Genomic DNA, 18,564 nt, shown 5'->3' with positions numbered 1-18,564 from the left:
AACGGCAAAGGACAGCATGTCCTACAATAGGTCTGAAGGCAGAAGGGGCACTAAATTTCAGATTAAACTGTGGATAATTCTAATGGCAAATGTTTTTTATTTTCTATTTTCTAATTTCTGAAAATATCTTACAAACACTGTTAACAATCTTCACAACCATGGGAGAGCTAGGTAAATGGAGGGTCAGAAAGGTCAGAGTTATGAAATAAATGAATGAATGGATAAAATGATCACCAACTTTAACATTTCTGGGACAGTCATAGTCTAACCAAGTTCAAAACCCCAAGCATTTACAGTTCAGAAATATTTACATAATTAACACTGGGTCAATATTAGTAGGTTGGTATTCGGAAAAATAACGACAGAAGTTAGCACAGCATAGTTTGAAAACTTACAACTCGGCACATTCAAGTTTGATATTACATCAGAAAATATTCACTTGGAACTTATGAAAAAAAATATCCAATAGGTGTCGTATTGGCATAAAAGTACATAGGGTAAAAATATCTATAGACATGACTACACGAAATGTGACATAAATCTATCAGAATCTGTAAAAGCTATATTGGTCTTGCATTTCCAATTTGCTAAATGACACAAGCTGGGGTGGGAACATCTCAGCTGACACAAGAAAATCTAGACCTAAGCATAACAGAGTTTCCAAAAAGAATGGGAAGCAACAAAAGTGTAGGCCTCAGAGGTATGAAGCCAACATGAGGTAAAAGAATGCCTTAATAGGTACGCAGGACACTGGAATGGAAAATATAGGAGTAAGGAATATTTTGAGCCCCAAACAGCTAAGCAGTTGATACTAACAAAATATGCCAGTATGTGGTAGAGCCCCAGGATACATGGAGGAGTTTAAGGGATTCCAGGCCTTAATAAAATCAAAAAGTGACAATGGGGAGAGTAAGGAAGAGCCTCACGGATAGATGGATGGTGTATGTTACAGCAAGACAAGTCTCAGTTATCTCCATGGGAACAAAATGCAGGAAGTGTTTCTATGGAACAAGACAATACCCGAACTATAAAAAAAGACTTTCTGTGTGTGTAAGGCTTGTACTGTAGAGTGTAGAGCATTGGACTAAAGCTTCTGAGGTTCTTCCTGCTTCATTTAAGATTCTCTTAGAGGTTAAGATGATGCTGAGGCTGTAAGCTAAGGTTAAATGGCTGGAACTATGGAGAGAAAGTGGTTATAGAGGCTGGGACCAGGAAAGGCCCAAGTAAGGGTTTGTCTAAGTAAACTGGATGTTGGAAGTGAATATTTTCATGTGTAAACATGTTACTGCTACTGGAATTTGTCTTTCCAGAGCTCCCCCAATCTTACACCACCAACCCTAATCTGAAGTAGCTCTGGATTCCCTTCATTTCCACAGGAACAGAGAGAAGAGACAGACCTGTGTGTGTGTGTGGATATGTCATTGGCCTCACTTTACATCCTAATGTCATGGAAGTAAGCTATCTGATGTATAAAGCTTAAGGGCAAAAACTTTCAAAGATTTCATGAGCTCAAGCCATATCTCTACACTGCAACACCCTTCACAATTTCTTCTCAGGTAAGCATCCTTTGCCATCACTCAAAACATTCTCATTTCACAACAGGAAAAATAGGCCTATAAATGAAATGTGTGTCTTTGGAGGTCACATCTAGCAGCTATCTTCTCATGGGCTCTTGGCATCTTGGATCACACACCTCCTACTCATTCGCACTAGAAAAGTCCCGAGACACGTCCACCTAGGCATCTGAAAAGCTTACCACCAAGGAAAATGACTAGATCCACAGATTTCCTCCCCAAACCAGCTGAATCCACATACAAATCAGCAGCAACTCAGCCCTCGCCCACTGTCTCGCAGTCACCAGAGTGATTAGAGAGAAGAGCACTAAGCAGGGGCACAAAAGCAGAGGCTCCCAGGCCAGCCGGGTGCACTGCAGACATCTGCTCCTTAGGCGTGAGGGCACTGTGCAACTCACCACAATGCTTCTCACAGACCCCTCGTAAGTTTCTCCACAGAACCCTTCAGGTCAAGTTAGTTCATGACGCTTAAATGAACAATCATCAGGGGAACAGCATGTGATCTGTCTCCCAGTGTTGGATCCTTAAAAACACAACCAGGAAAAACACGGAGACAGACCCAGAGCATTTGAAAACAACCCATATTCTACAAGCATACCAATGAATAACATAAATGATGTAATATCACATAAAACAAAGTGAGAAAGAGTAATTTAAGGTTCTCTTTAGTGTACATAATTCGTGGATGTTGCAGGAGCATTCAGCAAAATGAATAAATATATACTGAACTGTCTGTTCTCTTAACACAAAATGAAGGCAAAATGTGTCAACCTGTTTCTCACTGAAACCCAAAAATCCACAGACAGTTGTTTTCAGGTCCCTTTCACCTTGCCTCTTCCCTATTATCCACGAATGTCCTCCTCTTTCTCTCACTATTCTCCTCTTCATGTTGCCTGGCCTTGCACACAACCATGGCTGACAGAGAACCCTAGAGGCCCAATGTTCTACAGTGGCTGTTTCCAAGAGGGAGGAGGCTACAGCAACTGCCACACTGGATACACTTAGGGGAGGAGAAAAGGGGAGGACCCCAAATGCCTCTCATGTATAAAAGAGAGGGATGCAAGGAGGCCTGTGTGGTCCAAGGAGCCAGAGGTAGCAAATTACGGGCAAAAGAATTGCAACCCAAGGCTGGAAGAGAAGAGTTCTGCCCTCAGCTCTGTCTCTGGCTCTCTGGCATCTGCTTCTAATGGGCAGATGCCATTTTCAGAAGCATCAGGCACTGGAAGGAAGACTTCTGCTGCTGGAAGGTGACAGGAAATAATATCCAAGAGGGTAAGATACAAGATCGTGGCTGGTCCCAGAAATAAGGTCTATAATGCAGAAAAAAGAAAAGGAGAGCAGCAGAGAGATGCAAGTCCAACCCAGCCCAGCCCAGCCCTGTCGAAGGAAGGTAGGATTCAAGGGGAAAAAACTGAAAGAGAAGAGCTTTGAACCACATCACTCCTCACAAGGGGCACTCAACAAACCTCACCCTACTCTTTAACCAAGTTACGGAAAGAGCTCCCAGTCCTTTCCTTTGCTCCTTAAAACCTGCAGTAAGTTCACCGTTAGATCACCTGGTAGGATTTCAGAACAACGGTAATAGGTCAACCTAGATGTCCTTTTCCTTCCTCTCTAAGGATATTAACTAACTGTACATGTAATTACTAATGTACAATATATATTATAAAGTATAATTCATAGAATACAAAGAACTATGGGTTAATTACATTAATGAACATCTATAAGGATCGTTGAGAGGATTCCCTAACATAAGAGCCTGGGGAAGAGAGACTAGCACATGTGGCTCCTAGGATGTCACCTCCCCAGAGCTCAGCCATGCAGGTGCTGCTGTAGCTCTCCCCCGACTCCCTCCACCCAATCCCATCTTCTTGTGGGGAATCTGGCCACCCTATTGGCTGTCTCGTACCTTTGAACTGCCTGCTCTGTGACATCATTCTCCCCCTAGACCTATTGCCACCTGGTAGAATCTTGGGGTTCCCATGGAGTTGTCTGTAAATAAATTTGGATCATCGCAAGTGACCAGTGTGACCAGTGACTTTCGTACTGGACACACCGCTCTTTGTTGGCAGCCACTCAGACTTCATGTGGTATCATCTTCTCATACTTGGATCCACAGCCAATCCTTCATCTTCTCTCACCATGTCAGGTAAGGAAACTAACTTTTTTTTTTAAGATTTTATTTTTTTCTTTTTCCTCTCCCAATGCCTGCCCCAGTACATAGTTGTATATTTTTAGTTGTGGGTCCTTCTAGTTGTGGCATGGGGGATGCCGCCTCAACATGGCTTGATGAGCGGTGCCATGTCCACGCCCAGGATCCAAACTGGCGAAACTCTGGGCTGCTGAAGCGAAGCATACCAACTTAACCACTTGGCCACGGGGCCAGCCCCTGGAAACTAACTTTTCAAAAGTTTTCATCATGTAATTTTGTCCCTAAATTTTGGAGTAGATTCATATAGTATGGGAAAATGAGGGAAATTATTGAATTAGAAACTTGGCGACCTAATTTCAGTTTTGACTTTGACATTTACGGGCTGTGTGACTTTGGACAAGTCATTGACTCTCTCACAAACTCTGTTTTCTCTTCATCCATCACATCAGGATATTACATCCATTGTTCCTCTGCTCCCTCTGTTTTCTAATATTGAGTCTTAAAGGGCACCCAGTTAGAAATGAAATCAGAGACTTCTTGAGGGTGTTTCCACAGAAAGAGACAGAAATCCTAGGTGATGTAGGAAACTAGCAATATATACCAAGAGGTTTCATCTGTAATGGTCTCCCTCCACTGACATTTCAACTGTAGTATTTAAATTTAAACATTTTAATTAGTGCTGTTCAAAAGGCAATATTCACATGTTTGGAATTTTCTACCTAAATGAAGTGAAAAGAAAAGTAGGGAGAGATGATGGAGAGTACTGGGCTGTAGGGAGACAAGACTTCAAAGGTCAGGAAGTTTAGAATTGTTTTCATCAGCACAGGACAACAGGAACCAAGAGGCAAGAGAAATAGAAGAATGAGGAGGAGAGCAAGGAGGAACTCTCAAGGAAAAAGAGGTGGTTTGGCACAGAATGTTAAAGGAACCAAAGATTTTCAATTGAAGCAGGAAGAGCGCAGAGTGAAATGTGCTCAGAGCAGGGCGAAGCACAGTTGACTTGAGCAAACGCTCACATTCACAGCCGAGGAAGGCCAGTGAGGAAGAACAGGGCATCGCCAGGCAAAGCGGCTTCTCAGACTCAGACTCGCCTGTTTGCTTTTTTCTATTGCCTCTCTGAACATGGATGGCACCTGATTGTTTTGAATAAACACATTTTAGGAATATGTTTTAGAAATGACACTTCCTATAATCCGGAAACTAATAAAAGTGATTATCCAGGTGGCTGGAGGAAACAGAATTTTCACTGTTTTATTGCATTCTCATTTTAAATTATGTAGATGTTTTTCCTATTAAAAATAAAATTGTTTTTAAAAAAATAATATCTCTTAACTTGAATCAGACAGACTAATCTCTTTGTGTGATAAGTAGGTTCCAAGTCAAGGCTGCTTTTCATCTTTAAGTCATTTTCTTCCTGACACAGAGAGCGCACTGAGAAACAGCTGCCATCTGTTTCTAGATCTAAGCTGCCTAAGAAGAAAAAGAAAAAGTCAAGCCCCACATCTCTCATGCAACATTTATCTAAGGCAATTTTGTGTAATCCTGTCAGTTTTCCTATACCAAATTTTTTAAAGTTGGATTCTAAGGATGTTGGTGTTTTTAGTCTTTGGGGATGACACTTTCCTGGATGTTGAAGGCAATTATAATCAGGGTTTCAGGATAAATATAAAAACCTTCATGATGGCTGTTAAGTGTCCTCTTCTCCTTCTAATGCAGCTATACTAAGAGAAATATTTGTACTAGGCTTGACATCTGTTACTTAGTCATATTCAGAAAAATAAGAATGAGTACATAATGGAATTCCTTTACACTTAGGATGTTACTCTCTGCTTTGAACCAGTTTTTACTGAAATATCCGTCTGCATATATTGTGGCCACCTATACATTCACATTTATAGCATTTTTCAGCTTGCTATGCAATTTTTACTAATATATCTTCTCTGTCTGTAATGTACTGGCTAGGAATTCATTCAAAGTCACCTTCCACTCTGGGCTGTTTCTTGCTAAATAGTATTCACTACAATACAGCAGGTAATATTCACTTTCAAGACACAGCGTGTATGATAGAGAATTTCATTTATTAGTAAACTTACTATGCTTTGATGCTTGCTACATACCACAGATTTCATTATTATGTGTATATTTCTGTGATATATGTTTTTCATGATTTTTCACTTTGGTTTTACATATCTTATATCTTCCTCCATAGTATCAATCATATGTAATATAAACATTTATTCATGTTTGATTACTACCATTCCTGTTGTTGTTGTTGTCATAACTGCTCCACAGATGAGTAACCTGAAGCTCAGAGAGATTAAATTACTGTTTTCTTTCAAAAAGCACTTCTTGGGATGCACACCCTCAGGCAGTCATGTGGAGGTAGGATCAGAAACCAGGCTTGAAGAGGGTAAGAGCGACCCTTTACACCTACCACCTGGGCTGACTTCTGGGTGAACTCTAGGGAACAGCACGTGAACAGTACAAGCAAAATGAGACACTGAAGAAGACAGTGGTAACAGCTGCACTGTTTTCTAAGGGACCAAGAAAACGCCTCATTAGAAGGTCTCCTTCTCCTGGGTTCTGGTCATGGAACAGTCAGAGCAGAGTCCTGGCAAGAAGTCAGGAGACTTAGGTTCTGTGACCTGGTGATGATGCTGCCATAATGGGAGAATCGGACCACTCCAGCTGACCTCTCTGAGCCGCAGTTTCCTCACTCGTACCATGAGAATGTTAGAACAGAAGGTCTCTAAGTACATCCCAGTTCTAAGACACTTCAATTCTAGCAAAGAGTAGATGAGTCGGGACTAGGGGAGGCTCAAGGGAAGGATGGGCAGGGAGAAGGGGGCTTCCAGCCTAGAGAACAAGGTGTGACCCACACCACATGGGGCTTCTGCACATCTCTGCCGCAGCTGGGAGCACAGGCAGTTACACAGAAAAGAACAAACTGCTCCCGCCCTTACAACCACCATAAAGAGGTGGATGTTTGCTCTCTCAGTGAGCACTGGGATGAGAGGCTTCCTGATGCAACAACCTTGAGATGATGCTGCTCCTCAAATATTGTCAGAGTTGATCATCTCACTGAGTTTTCATCACCCTCTTGTTCCTTACAGAAAATTTCCAAAATCCATCTTTACTTGGAACTCCAAACTCCCTGCAGCTCTCGCTTCCTGTGGTGAGCGATGCAGCTTCCACAACAGGAAGTGTCTGCAATCTCTCCAGAGTCTCTGCTCCAGCTGTCAGTTCAGCATGGCTACTGCCATCAGCCTCGGGCACCTCTTCCCAGCCACTCATGGGGAGTGCCTACCTTTACCAACATTCTAGCACAACCACGGTGTCTGGAGTGACTGGCCAGAGCCAGAGCTCCACCTCAGCTGCTTCCTATCCAGGTCTCTTTGAGTGGGGTGTCCCAGGAAGCACAGTCATCTTCACTCGCAGACTGCACTCTGACTGTCATTGGCCAGGACAGTAGTTTCTTCCATGTCTATGGCAGCTGAGTATGACAGAACTTCAGGTGCCAATAACTTGGTCCCACTGTATCCATCACTTTATGCCAGCCTTGCTCAGGGAACACCATCTCAGGTTCCAAATCAGGGACACAGCCTGTCACTTCCCTACCAGGAAGGAAGCCAGGTGTACTACTATGGTCACGGCACACTGGGGCCTCTGCTGTCTGGAGAACTTGGCCCCTGTCTGCAGTCCTGCGGCTCTGTGTCCTACACAGGAGCTGGGACCTCTGCCCCTCAACCAGAAATGGGGATGGTTCTAAAGGAGATTCAGCCCACAAATATCCTACCACCAGCCTCCACCTCTGGGCTCTACTATGGTGTCTCTGCTCAACCCATCACACAAACCAGATTTCAAGGTGAGTACGAACAGCAACAAGAGAGAGGAAGCTGGTCCACATCAAAAATAAGGTCAAATCTGCAGCTGGGAAGTGGTGAGGCCACAGACAGGTAGAATTGATGTCCTGCAACTTTAATAAAGCACTACCCTGGGCCAGCTCTGTGGCCAAGTTGTTGAGTCGCACATTCTGCTTCGTCAGCCCAGAGTTTCGCCGGTTCAGATCCTGGGCGCAGACCTACCACCGCTCATCAAGCCATGCTGAGGCGGCATCCCACATAGGAGAGCCAGAAGCACCTACAACTAGAATATACAACTATGTAGTGGGGGCCTTTGGGGAGGAAAAGAAGAAGAAGAAAAAAAATGAAGATTTGCAACAGATGTTAGCTCAGGTGCCAATATTTAAAAATAAAATAAAATAAGCGCTACCCTCACTCAGTATTCTCTGCTTAAGACTCCTCATAAGAACGCCTAACACAGGTAGGAGAGGGGACACAGTGTGGCCATCTACGCTACATGGGTGAGAACCCCAAATGACAACAAAGGACACCACATGTCTCACTGCCCCGGTGCTCAGTCCCCTGTACTACCACACTGAAACAGACTCCGTTCCCTGATCTATGGCTTTAGTGTCCTAGGAAGGCACTGCATAACTCTCATTGTAGCAGTTCAGGGTTAACTTTGCCTTCATTCATTGACATGAGGATTTAAGACTTTCTGTTCCCAGATCCTGTCCAAAGCAAGCAGGCTAAGAATCTGCCCTTGCTCAGGACATGTCCTGATTTCATTAGAAAGAGCTCCACTCCCTCTCCTGGTCCACGGTGTGAAGTGTTCTTATTCTCTCAGGAAAGTGGACAGAATCCAAAGGACTCTACAGGCGAATCCTAGGCTTTTTAAAACATTTCATAGTTTAAAAATCACTTTTATTTGTCCTATGACCCTATTAAATACAGAGAAAACTAAGGAACAATGACATCAAGTGATATCCTGTAAGAAGTAGGACAGTTGCTTTTGTCTCCTAGCACAGGACACTGTCCACAATCCTTAAGAAGAGCTAGTAGAAATGCCTTGCCCACTGTGGGAGGGTGCATGATTGGTGCACTGGTTACTAGGGGGGACATCTCACCTACAGTGACTCGCTTCTTCCTTGCTTCCTTTGTAGTGGTGGAAACTTCCCTGGGGATGGAGACTTCCCTGGGCCAGACATTTTTTCTACAGCAAACTCTGGAATTCCCCAAATCCTGCAGTAGCAGAAATACCCAGATGCTGCAGAGTAACCCACCACCTGAGCCTGGGGACATTTCACTGACAGCTCCACTCCAGACTTCGAAAAGTAACCTTCTGGCACTGTCTCCAGCACCAAAGAACTGGGATGAGTTTAACACCAACCTTTCAAAGCCTCTGGATCCCAACCAGATCCCAATAGAAAACCAAGATCCCCTGCTACATCCTTTAGAAATTCCTGATATTCTCCAGCTCCTGACCTGCATTGATCCCCTCAGGCAACAGGAGCGGCCTGGTTCTGGAAACGCTGATCTGGGAAAGAGTAGCCTGAGTCTTGAGGGCCAAGGGACACTGGAAAACGGGACCGAGGCTAGCGGTGGCTTTGCAGACATCGCTACACTGATGGAGGATGGTCACCTTCCCCAACTATTCGACCCCTTGAAAGACCTTGATCAACCCCAAGGCCCCGAGCTGATCCAAGCCAAAGACACAGGAGCCATCGAGTCCATCCAGCTGCAGCAAAAGATAAGTGGCAGAAAGGCTGCCTCCGATAACAGCAGGAAGAACAAACATCAGGCCTCTGAGCCTCTCGATGGTGCTCCCAAGGCCAAAATCCAGCCAAAGGACCCGGAGTGCCTGTCAGGGGCGGAAGGTCTTATTTGCAATTCTGCAGCCAGTGGCAGGGCTCCTGTGAATGAGGCCGAGCACTCCAACAGCAAACCTCAGAAAGCTGCACCCAGCAGGATCAGTACAACTAAGAGCCATGGGCAGGAAAGGACCAAGAGCACCAGAGGAAACAACTCCAAGAAAGCCAGAGAGAGTCACCAGTCAGGGATTCAAGTCAAGGGGGAAGAGAAGACAAGCATGCAGAAGATGAAGTGGAAGAAGAATCAGCCCGAGCTGAGCCAAGAAAACTTTAAGCGGCCTCGAACCAGCCTCGGCCAGCACATGCTGGAGTCGGTGCAGGTGTTTCATGCTCTGGGGAGGAAGAGTGATAAAAACACTGGGCTCTCTTCCTCCAGGGCTCTGGGAAACTCCAGCAACCCCAAACACCCCCAGCCCTGCCCAGCTATCAAACCGTGGCTGGATACCCGACTCGAGGGTCAAGGTCCTGAGGAAACTCAAGTCAAAGCCCAGAAAGCAGAGGACAGTGCTGAAAAAGAGTGTCCACCTCCATCCCAGGATGAGCTGCCACCTCCCAAGAAGGTCAGGTTGGTACCTTTGCCTTTTCTGTCCATGGACAAGCCTCAAGCTCGACCTGTTCTTCGGAGGCCACGGGCTCTGGCCTCACATCGGCCTGCTGTGGCTGACCCTGCCCGGCCTGGTTCTACCAATTCAGCTCAACCAACTGCAGTCAATTCCGCCCGGCCAGCTCCTGCATCTTTGACAGGTCCTGCCAGACCAGCTCAGCCAATTTCCACCAACCCCGCTCGACCAGGTTTGACCTACCCGACCTGGCCTAGTGCTCCTCAGATCACTGCTTCAAGGCCTGTACCCTACAGAACAGCATCTTGCATATCTCTCCAGGGGCAGCCTGTTCCCACTGCTGTGACCAAGCTCCAGGGCCTGCCCAAGCCTCAAACCCAATTTCTACTCCAAGACTTCAGCAACCAACCAATTCCATGGAGGAAATCCAATGTTTCAGGGCCAGTGGTCTCAAAGCCCATCACAGAAGAGCAGAGGCCAGAGCGGGAGGCCATGAAGAGGCAGGCTCAATGGGAGCGTGAGAAGGCTGCCAAGTACACCTCTTTGGGGAAAGTGCAGTTTTTCACTGAGAGGGAAAAAGAAAAGGAAATTGCTCGATACTACAGGTATGCAATATAAGGCTGCTAGGACAGTTGGAGCCACTTTTAGAATCTTCTATTTTTCCAAATATAGATATACATTTTTATTTACTCTGATACATTGTAAAACTTAATAAAACTGAATAAATAAATGTAATAGAATTAACAGATGAGTCATAAAGAAGCCTTTTGAGTTTGGAGATGCTGTCAACTGTGGTTTCTGTTGGTGAGGGTGGGGATTTAAGGCTGCATGAAAGAACTGAGAACTGGACAGGAGAGTGAGAGAAAAGGCATACAAACTGAGGAAGAGGAAAGAACTGTATCCAGGGCTGGGAAAGCCAAAAGGGGAAAGGTTTTAGGAGTTTATAAAAAGAAGCAGGAGTAGGGGAAATGGCCAAAGTCAGAAGCAGGGTCTGAGGTGAGGGTTAAGAGAGTAAAATTGAAATAGAGTTGAAGATGGCAGCAGGTGAGTCTAGGTTGACCAGGAGAAATGCCTAAAGCCTCTCAGGGATGCTGGCCTTATGTCTCATGACCACTACATTGGTGTTTTGGAAAACAGGAGAAACAGACCTCTCCAAAATGTTTGTGTCGCCTCATCCATGAATGATTATGGCTGGGGATGGTGAGTACAAATCATAAGGGAATCTACCAAATGAACGGCCAGGGCTGAGTTACTGTCGGGGCAGCTGATAACAGGGGCCTCCCCATGGGAGCTGCTGCAGCAGGAGGCCCACCCAGAACAGGGCTGGCAGAGAAATCATCATTTCCTCAACACCTGTGCACCAGGCCCACAAATCTCCACTTCAGTTAACCTTTGCAACAACACGCGAAGCCAGGATCATTGAGCCGCTTTACTATTGACATGCAGCAATGGGCTGCAGTCACATTGCACTTAGAAGAGCAAGTGCCATTGGAGTCCCCAGTATTTGCAAGCGCCAGTAGGCAGCCAACTTGGCTTTCAGAGCACAGCATCCGGAGGTTACTGGTGGACGAGATCAAACTTCTGGAGGAGCCTAAATCTTTTTCTTTCAGGGGTACATCATTATATTTTGCCTTCTGTATAGACTACATTGTGTTCTCCACCAAGAGTCTAACTGCCATCCATCATCATCCACATGTGCCCCTTTACCCCTTTCGTCTTCCCCCCACCCGCTGTCCCTCTGGTAACTGCCAACTTGTTCTCTGTATCTATGTGTTTGTTCATTTGTTTATCTTTCACATATGAGTGAAATTCTATGGCATTTGTCTTTCTCTGTCTGACTTATTTCGCTTAGCATAACACCCTTCAAGGTCCACCCATGTTGTCGCAAATGGTATATTTCATCATTTTTATAGCTGAGTAGTATTCCATTGTATATATATATACCACATCTTCTTTATCATTCATCTGTCAGTGGGCACTTAGATTGTTTCCAAGTCTTGGCTTTTGTGAAAAATGCCACAATGAACATGGGGCGCATATATCTTTTCCAATTAATGTTTTCATATTCTTTGGATAAATACCCAGAAGTGGAATAACTGGATCATGTGATAGTTTTATTATTAACTTTTTGAAGAATCTCCATACTGATTTCCACAGTGGCTGTGCCAATTTACATTCCCACTAGCAGTGTGCGAGGGTTCCTTTTTTTCCACGTCCTCTTCAAAAGATTGTTTCTTGTCTTTTTAATAATAGCCATTCTGATGGGCATGAGGTGATATCTCATTGTGGTTTCGACTTGCATTTCCCCAAAAATTAGTGATGTTGAACATCTTTTCATGCGCCTGTTGGACATCTGTATATCTTCTTTGAAAAAACTGTCTGTTCAGACATATTAACTTGAGGGGCCTGCGAGGTCCTCCTCCATCCGCCTTGCCCCCTGCTGCTTCTATAAACATCACCATCATCCAAAGCACAGAAAAAAATATGTTGGAAGTGTCCAGCTCATGGGGCAAGAGCGGTGGGTGTGCAATCACATGGGGTCGCTGCTCCATCAGCGTAGGACGTATGTGCCCAATGGCCCAGAGTTGCTCCTTGGGAGGCCTCATGGGGCATCTGGAGGGGGTGATCAGGGGAAGAGTGGGAGGACATGGAATGGAATGGAGTGGGAGGAGGGGAGAGATGGGGACAGTGGATAGTTAACATGGGAAAATTGGTACTTTACATTTCTAAAATGATTTTTTGAGACATAATTTCATACCCTAAAATTCACCCTTGAAACTGCAAATTCAGTGGCATTTGGTCCATTCACAAGCCTGTGCAACCATCGTCGTCTACCCCATCACATCTTCATCACCCCTAAAAGAAACCCCCTTAACCTTTAGTAGTTACTCTTCATTCCCTCCTCTCTCCAGCCCCCGGCAACCACTCACCTGTTTTCTGTCTCTATGGACTTGCCTTTTCTGCACATTTCACACATATGAAATATACCACAATATGTGACTTTGTCTGGCTTCTTTCACTTAGCAGAATATTTTCAAAGTTCATCCATGTTTTAGTGTGTGTCAGTCCTTCATTCCTTTTTATGAATGTATAATATTCTATTGTATGGATCCACCACACTAGTTTGTCCATTCACAGTTCATGGAAGTTTGGGCTATTTCCACTAGTAATTTACATTTATTGGGAGTTTATTCTGTGGCAGGCAGTACCCCACGAAATCACTCACCCCATTTCACAGATAAGAGGACAGGCTTGGAGGGTGTCAAGAATTTGCCCTAGGTGAAGAGTCAGCAATTGGGGGAGCTGGCATTTGAACTCAGGCAGTCAGATTTCAGAGGTAATAGATGCACAGGATAGAACATGAGAAAGGTACAAAAGGGGATTCAATGGAAATTCACCCTTTTACCCAAGTTCTCCAGCCACTCATTTACCTTCTCCCTTAGACACATTTACTTTTGCCACGCTGCAGATCCTTCCAGAGAAATGATTTACACCCCAACACGGATGTATCACAATTTACTGACTAATGTGTCCCACTGATTTGAAGTGTCACTTTTAAGGCATACTAAATTCTTAACATGTATTTGAATTACCCTTTTCAGAATTGTCCTAGATTTTTTGCCTATCTTTTATATTTGCCATTTCTCTAGAATTCTTTTTATCTGCTTAAGATTTTAAAAAATTTCCTCCTTTTCTCGTTTCTTAAGGAATTATCCATTATATTCATTCACTCATGTTATTTTTAATTCAATATTCATTTTTCGAATTTTCTTCTACTTTTAATTCTGTTCTTTGTTCTATCATCTTACCTAGTTCTGATTTATGTTGTTCCTTCATCTTTTTTATTCTGGTAAAATATACATAACACAAAATTTACCATTTAAGCATACAATTCAGTGGCATTAAGTGCATTTACGATGTTGTACAACCATCACCACTATCCAAATTTGTAAAAATTATGTCAAAAGATTGAGCAGGACTTCAGAAAGATGGAGGCAGCAGGATAGGTTGTGATCGCCCCAAACCCTGTCGTGGAAATAGATCAACCCAAACCAAACACCCATGGGTAGCATTTACCATTTCCAAAAGTTTTTCATCATCCCAAACAGAAACTCTATACCCATTAAACAATAGTTTCATTCCCTCCTCAAACATGTTCTTTCATCTTTTGCACTGTTTTTCCTAAAATCTTTTAGCTCATTTTGAATAGCAGGTGATGGTTTTGATCTGGTTTGTGGGCCTGTCCTTTCTGACTTCTTTCATTGTCTGATGGGATGCTATTCTGCTCCTTATTCTCTTTTTTCCAGACTACCTTTGTATTGGATTTGATCTCAATCCTTTTCTGTTATTCATTTTTAGGTGAAATCAGTTTTAATGCACTTTGAAAAGGAGGTGTGGTTGAGGATCCTTTTTGTAACTTCACAGAGCTTCTGTGTGTGTTTCCAAGGTATTATTCAAAAACATGAGGCTTGCTTTCTGTGGGTTTTTGGCTCTGTTCCCTTCTCTAACTTTTATCAAGACGTCTCTCTTTGTGTCTGTTCATCCCAGAAGTTTCTCCTCTGTGTGGGCCACATCTTGGAAAGGAGCTCTGGCAGCTCAGTTTGAAGATGTAGAGGGTAGACTGCTCCGGTCATTCAGACTCTATCCCGGGCCTTTCATACTTCTTACTCTGGGGTTGGGCAAAACTCTTCCCAGTCTCAGCTGCTGTTCTCAGAGTGGCCCACAGCACTTTCCAGTGAATACATGCTGGCATTCTGAAGGCCTCCTGCCCTCATGTCCATCAGATGCTTCCTCCTGTCTGCTGCTTTCTCTGGTGCAGATGATGTGACCAGGCAGCTCTGTGCCTGTTAGTGGTGGTCTGCCTCACCCTCTTGTTTTAGAGTTCCTAGTCTCGTGGCAAATGCTACCCGTGGGCATTTGGTTTTGATTGATCTATTTCCATGAGAGAGTTTGGGGAGATTCAAAAACTACGCTGCTGCCCCCATCTTTCTGAAATTCTTCTCCATTGTTTGACATAATTATTTTAAATTTGGGGGCCCTGTAATTTTCAGTTCCAAAGCATAGCCCTGTTTGCCTCACCCTCCTTAGGACTCTGGGTCAGATGAGGCTGTCTGAGTCTCCTCTGTCTAACATGGCACCTCATGTCTGTATTTGCTCAGTCCATGGGGTTTTTTTCTTTTTTTTAAGGAAGATTAGCCCTGAGCTAACTTCTGTTGCCAATCCTCCTCTTTTTTCGGAGGAAGACTGGCCCTGAGCTAACATCCATGCCCATCTTCCTCTACTTTATATGTGGGATGCCTACCACAGCACGGCTTGCCAAGCGGCACCATGTCCACACCCGGGATCCGAACTGGCGAACCCCAGGCCGCTGAAGCGGAACGTGCATACTTAACCACTGTGCCACCAGGCCGGCCCCATCAGTCCATGTTTTGAATAAGTCAAAACACTATAACCTAAAGTGCTAATGGGCAGAGGGACATTTGGCCACCATGAGAGGTAAAGCAAGCCTGTGGGCAGGTGGATAGGCTGGAGGCAGGCCCTGGTTAGGAATGTGTATCTTTTCCTTCTCTTTGTATCTACTTATCTAAACAGATACAAAGCGGAACCTCCAATCTGCCCTCCTCCCCAGCAAAGAAGCTGGTCCACGCACAGTTTTCTTCATCTCAGTTCATGGCAATGCCATTTTCCCAGTTGCTCAGGCCAGAAAGTTCTGAAGTCATTTGACTTCTCTCTTTCCCTCCCAACCACACATCCAGAACATAAGCAAATTCCATCTGCCTTACCTTCCAATTGTATCTAGAATTCGTGCACTTCTAACCACTTTCCTACATTCCCACTCTAGTCCAAGCCTCTATCATTTCCTGCCTGGATTATTGAGAGAGCTTCCTAACTCGGAGGTTCCTAAACTTTCTAGGTTCACAGAACTCTTTGCATTTTATCTGTAGGCTAAAAGAAATACATAACAGTCCCATTTATTAAGCAGTTAGGTTCCAACAATTTAAGAAGTATGTATGCATTAGTAGGCTGGATAATGGCCATCCAAAGAGATCAGGTCCTAATCCCTGAAACCTTTAAATATTACTACCTTATTTAGGAAAAGGGTCTTTGCATATGTGATTAAATTAACGGTCTTGAGACGGGGAGGTTATCCTGGATTATCAGGATGAGTCCTAAATGCAATCACGCATCCTTATAAAATGGAGGCGGAAAGAGATTTGATGCAGACAGAAGAAAAGACAATGTGACCAGGGAGGCAAAGATTGGAGTGTTGTAGCCACTACCCAAGCAATGCCAGCAGCCACCAGAAGGTGGAAGAGGCAAGGAAGAAAAATCTCCCCCAAGAGCCTCCGCAGGGAGAGTAGCTCTGCTGACACCTTAATTTTTCCCCAGTGATACTGACTTCAGACTTCTGGACTCCAGAACTGCGAAAAAATTAATGTCTGCTTTTTAAGCATTACTTTTTAAGCAGACCAAACTGTGAGAAGCCACAGAAAAAATGCTGCAATAATATAACACATTGTGCAGTCATACAATGTTCTAACAACTAAGTAGACATTTGAAAAATAATACATATAAATTAAAAGAAAAAATATTTTTATTTCACTTTTAACCACAATCACTTGGAATGGAATGTGACTGTTGGGCACTGTCCAACATCTCAAACCTTGGAATTAAATTGGACACTGCCAGCTTCATTTCCTGCTCTACATTGATTTTCAAATAGCACTCGCTTTTTATTACAGCACCTGCCAAAAACCCAGCTTCACAAAGATAAGACAGCATTGAAAGGAATATAGCATGGCCTAATGTTGAAACTGTGAACTACCTACTAGCTAGAAGCTCACACTATCTAACAGTTATCAAGTATTGCTGTGAATCCTTAAAAATTTTTAAATATCCTGCCACACCTCAGTGAATTTTTTTGGTATCCTGGGGGTATCCCAGTGTACCTCATGAGCCCCAGTGTTAACTGGTTCCCTGTTCCCACCCTTTCTTTCTAAAATTTGTCAACCCAGCTACCCTAATGATCCTTTCAAAACATGTCAGATCCTGACCATCTTCTGCTCAAATCCTCCCATGGCTCCTCACTTTTCTGAGTCAAAGCCAACATCCTTATAATGGCCCTACCTACATCAGGGGTCAGCAAACAGTTTCTATAAAGAGCCAGACAGTAAATATGTTAGTCTTTGCAGACCAGATTGTCTCTGTCTCAGCTACACAACTCCGCAGTTGTAGCATGAAAGCAGTCACAAAAAATACATAATTGGACATGGCTATGTTCCTACAAAAGTTCATTTACAAAGAGAGGTGCACTGTAGTTTGCTCACTTGTGCCCTATGTGATCTACTGCTGTACTTCCTTTCGTTCACTCCACTCCAGTCATGCTGAGCCCTTGCCCTTCCTTAAATACACCAGCAGGCTCCTGGCTCAGGGCCTTTGCACTTGCTGTTCCCTGCCTGGAATTCCTCCCTACCTCCTTCAAGTCCCTATTAAAAATTTTCAATGAGGGTTTACCTCACCACACTATTTGAAATTGCAACTGCCTCCCTGCACTTTTCCTTTCCTTCAATCTTATCCCCTTTACCAAGACCCACTTTCCCATAGTACTTAGAATCTTCAAATACACCATGTAATTTACTTATTTATCTCAATAATTATTTATAATCCGTCCCTCCCTCACCCATCACTAGAATGTAAGATACTTGAGGGCACGGTTGTGTTTTTTTGTCTGCTTTGTTCACTGATATATGTGCCCAATGCCTTGAACAGTGTTTGGCACACATTAGGTACTCAATAAATATTAATTGATTGACTGGCTGAATTCTTTCAAAGAGTATAAATACAGTGGCATGCAATTCTTTATCTTACATTCAAAGCTATGGACATATGCCATAGGACATAGGACAAAGTGCCTGGACATATGCCAATATTTTTGCAGAGAAATATGTAAACCAAATATAAAATGATAAAATCCCTCAACCCAAAGTATCCAACCCAAATAGCCCTAAAGTTTCTTATCTCATTTAACTCTTGTTGAAATATACAACCTTGAGAATGGTGCTCTTATCTAAAACAAAAGGCTTTGAATCATTAGGAAATAAATTATAGAATTCACAGGTAACTAGCAGGTAACAAAGGAAGAAAATACATCTAAAATAAAATCGACCCCTTTTGTACACATTTAAGCATTAATTGTAACAATACACACACACTAAAAACCTTTCCAAGTATGCATAAGAACTCATTTTCCCAACTAGACATTTTCCTTAGCAACAGGAGATACGAGTCCTCAAACAAACTATAGGTGGAGCTCCAAACCTCAGATTCATCTTAATGTTACTGGTTTTACCGTAGTCGTCTTCTCAAGGAACAACTTCTCCATCACATAATTTCAACTCCAAGTGAAAAGGAATACAATTTGTGTTCATTCATAATACACATAAAAGAGCCCGGTGTACTTTCCATATTTCCCTTTTTATGAACAGCTCATACCAGATCTTTTTCTTCCCAAGTATTTACTTTTCAAATTCTATTTGTTATTTTATATTCCCAGTGGGTTCACAG

General features: G+C 43.6%; 1 pseudogene; it reads left to right on the top strand.

The window, feature by feature from the left end:
• The first annotated feature begins 7,003 nt into the window (after positions 1-7,003).
• LOC100057524 (uncharacterized protein C2orf78-like) lies at positions 7,004-10,745 on the top strand (annotated as a pseudogene).
• Positions 10,746-18,564: the final 7,819 nt, after the last annotated feature.

Source organism: Equus caballus, chromosome 15, assembly GCF_041296265.1.
Source record: "Equus caballus isolate H_3958 breed thoroughbred chromosome 15, TB-T2T, whole genome shotgun sequence".
Lineage (NCBI taxonomy): Eukaryota > Metazoa > Chordata > Mammalia > Perissodactyla > Equidae > Equus > Equus caballus.
This window is presented reverse-complemented; position numbering and strand designations above follow the sequence as displayed.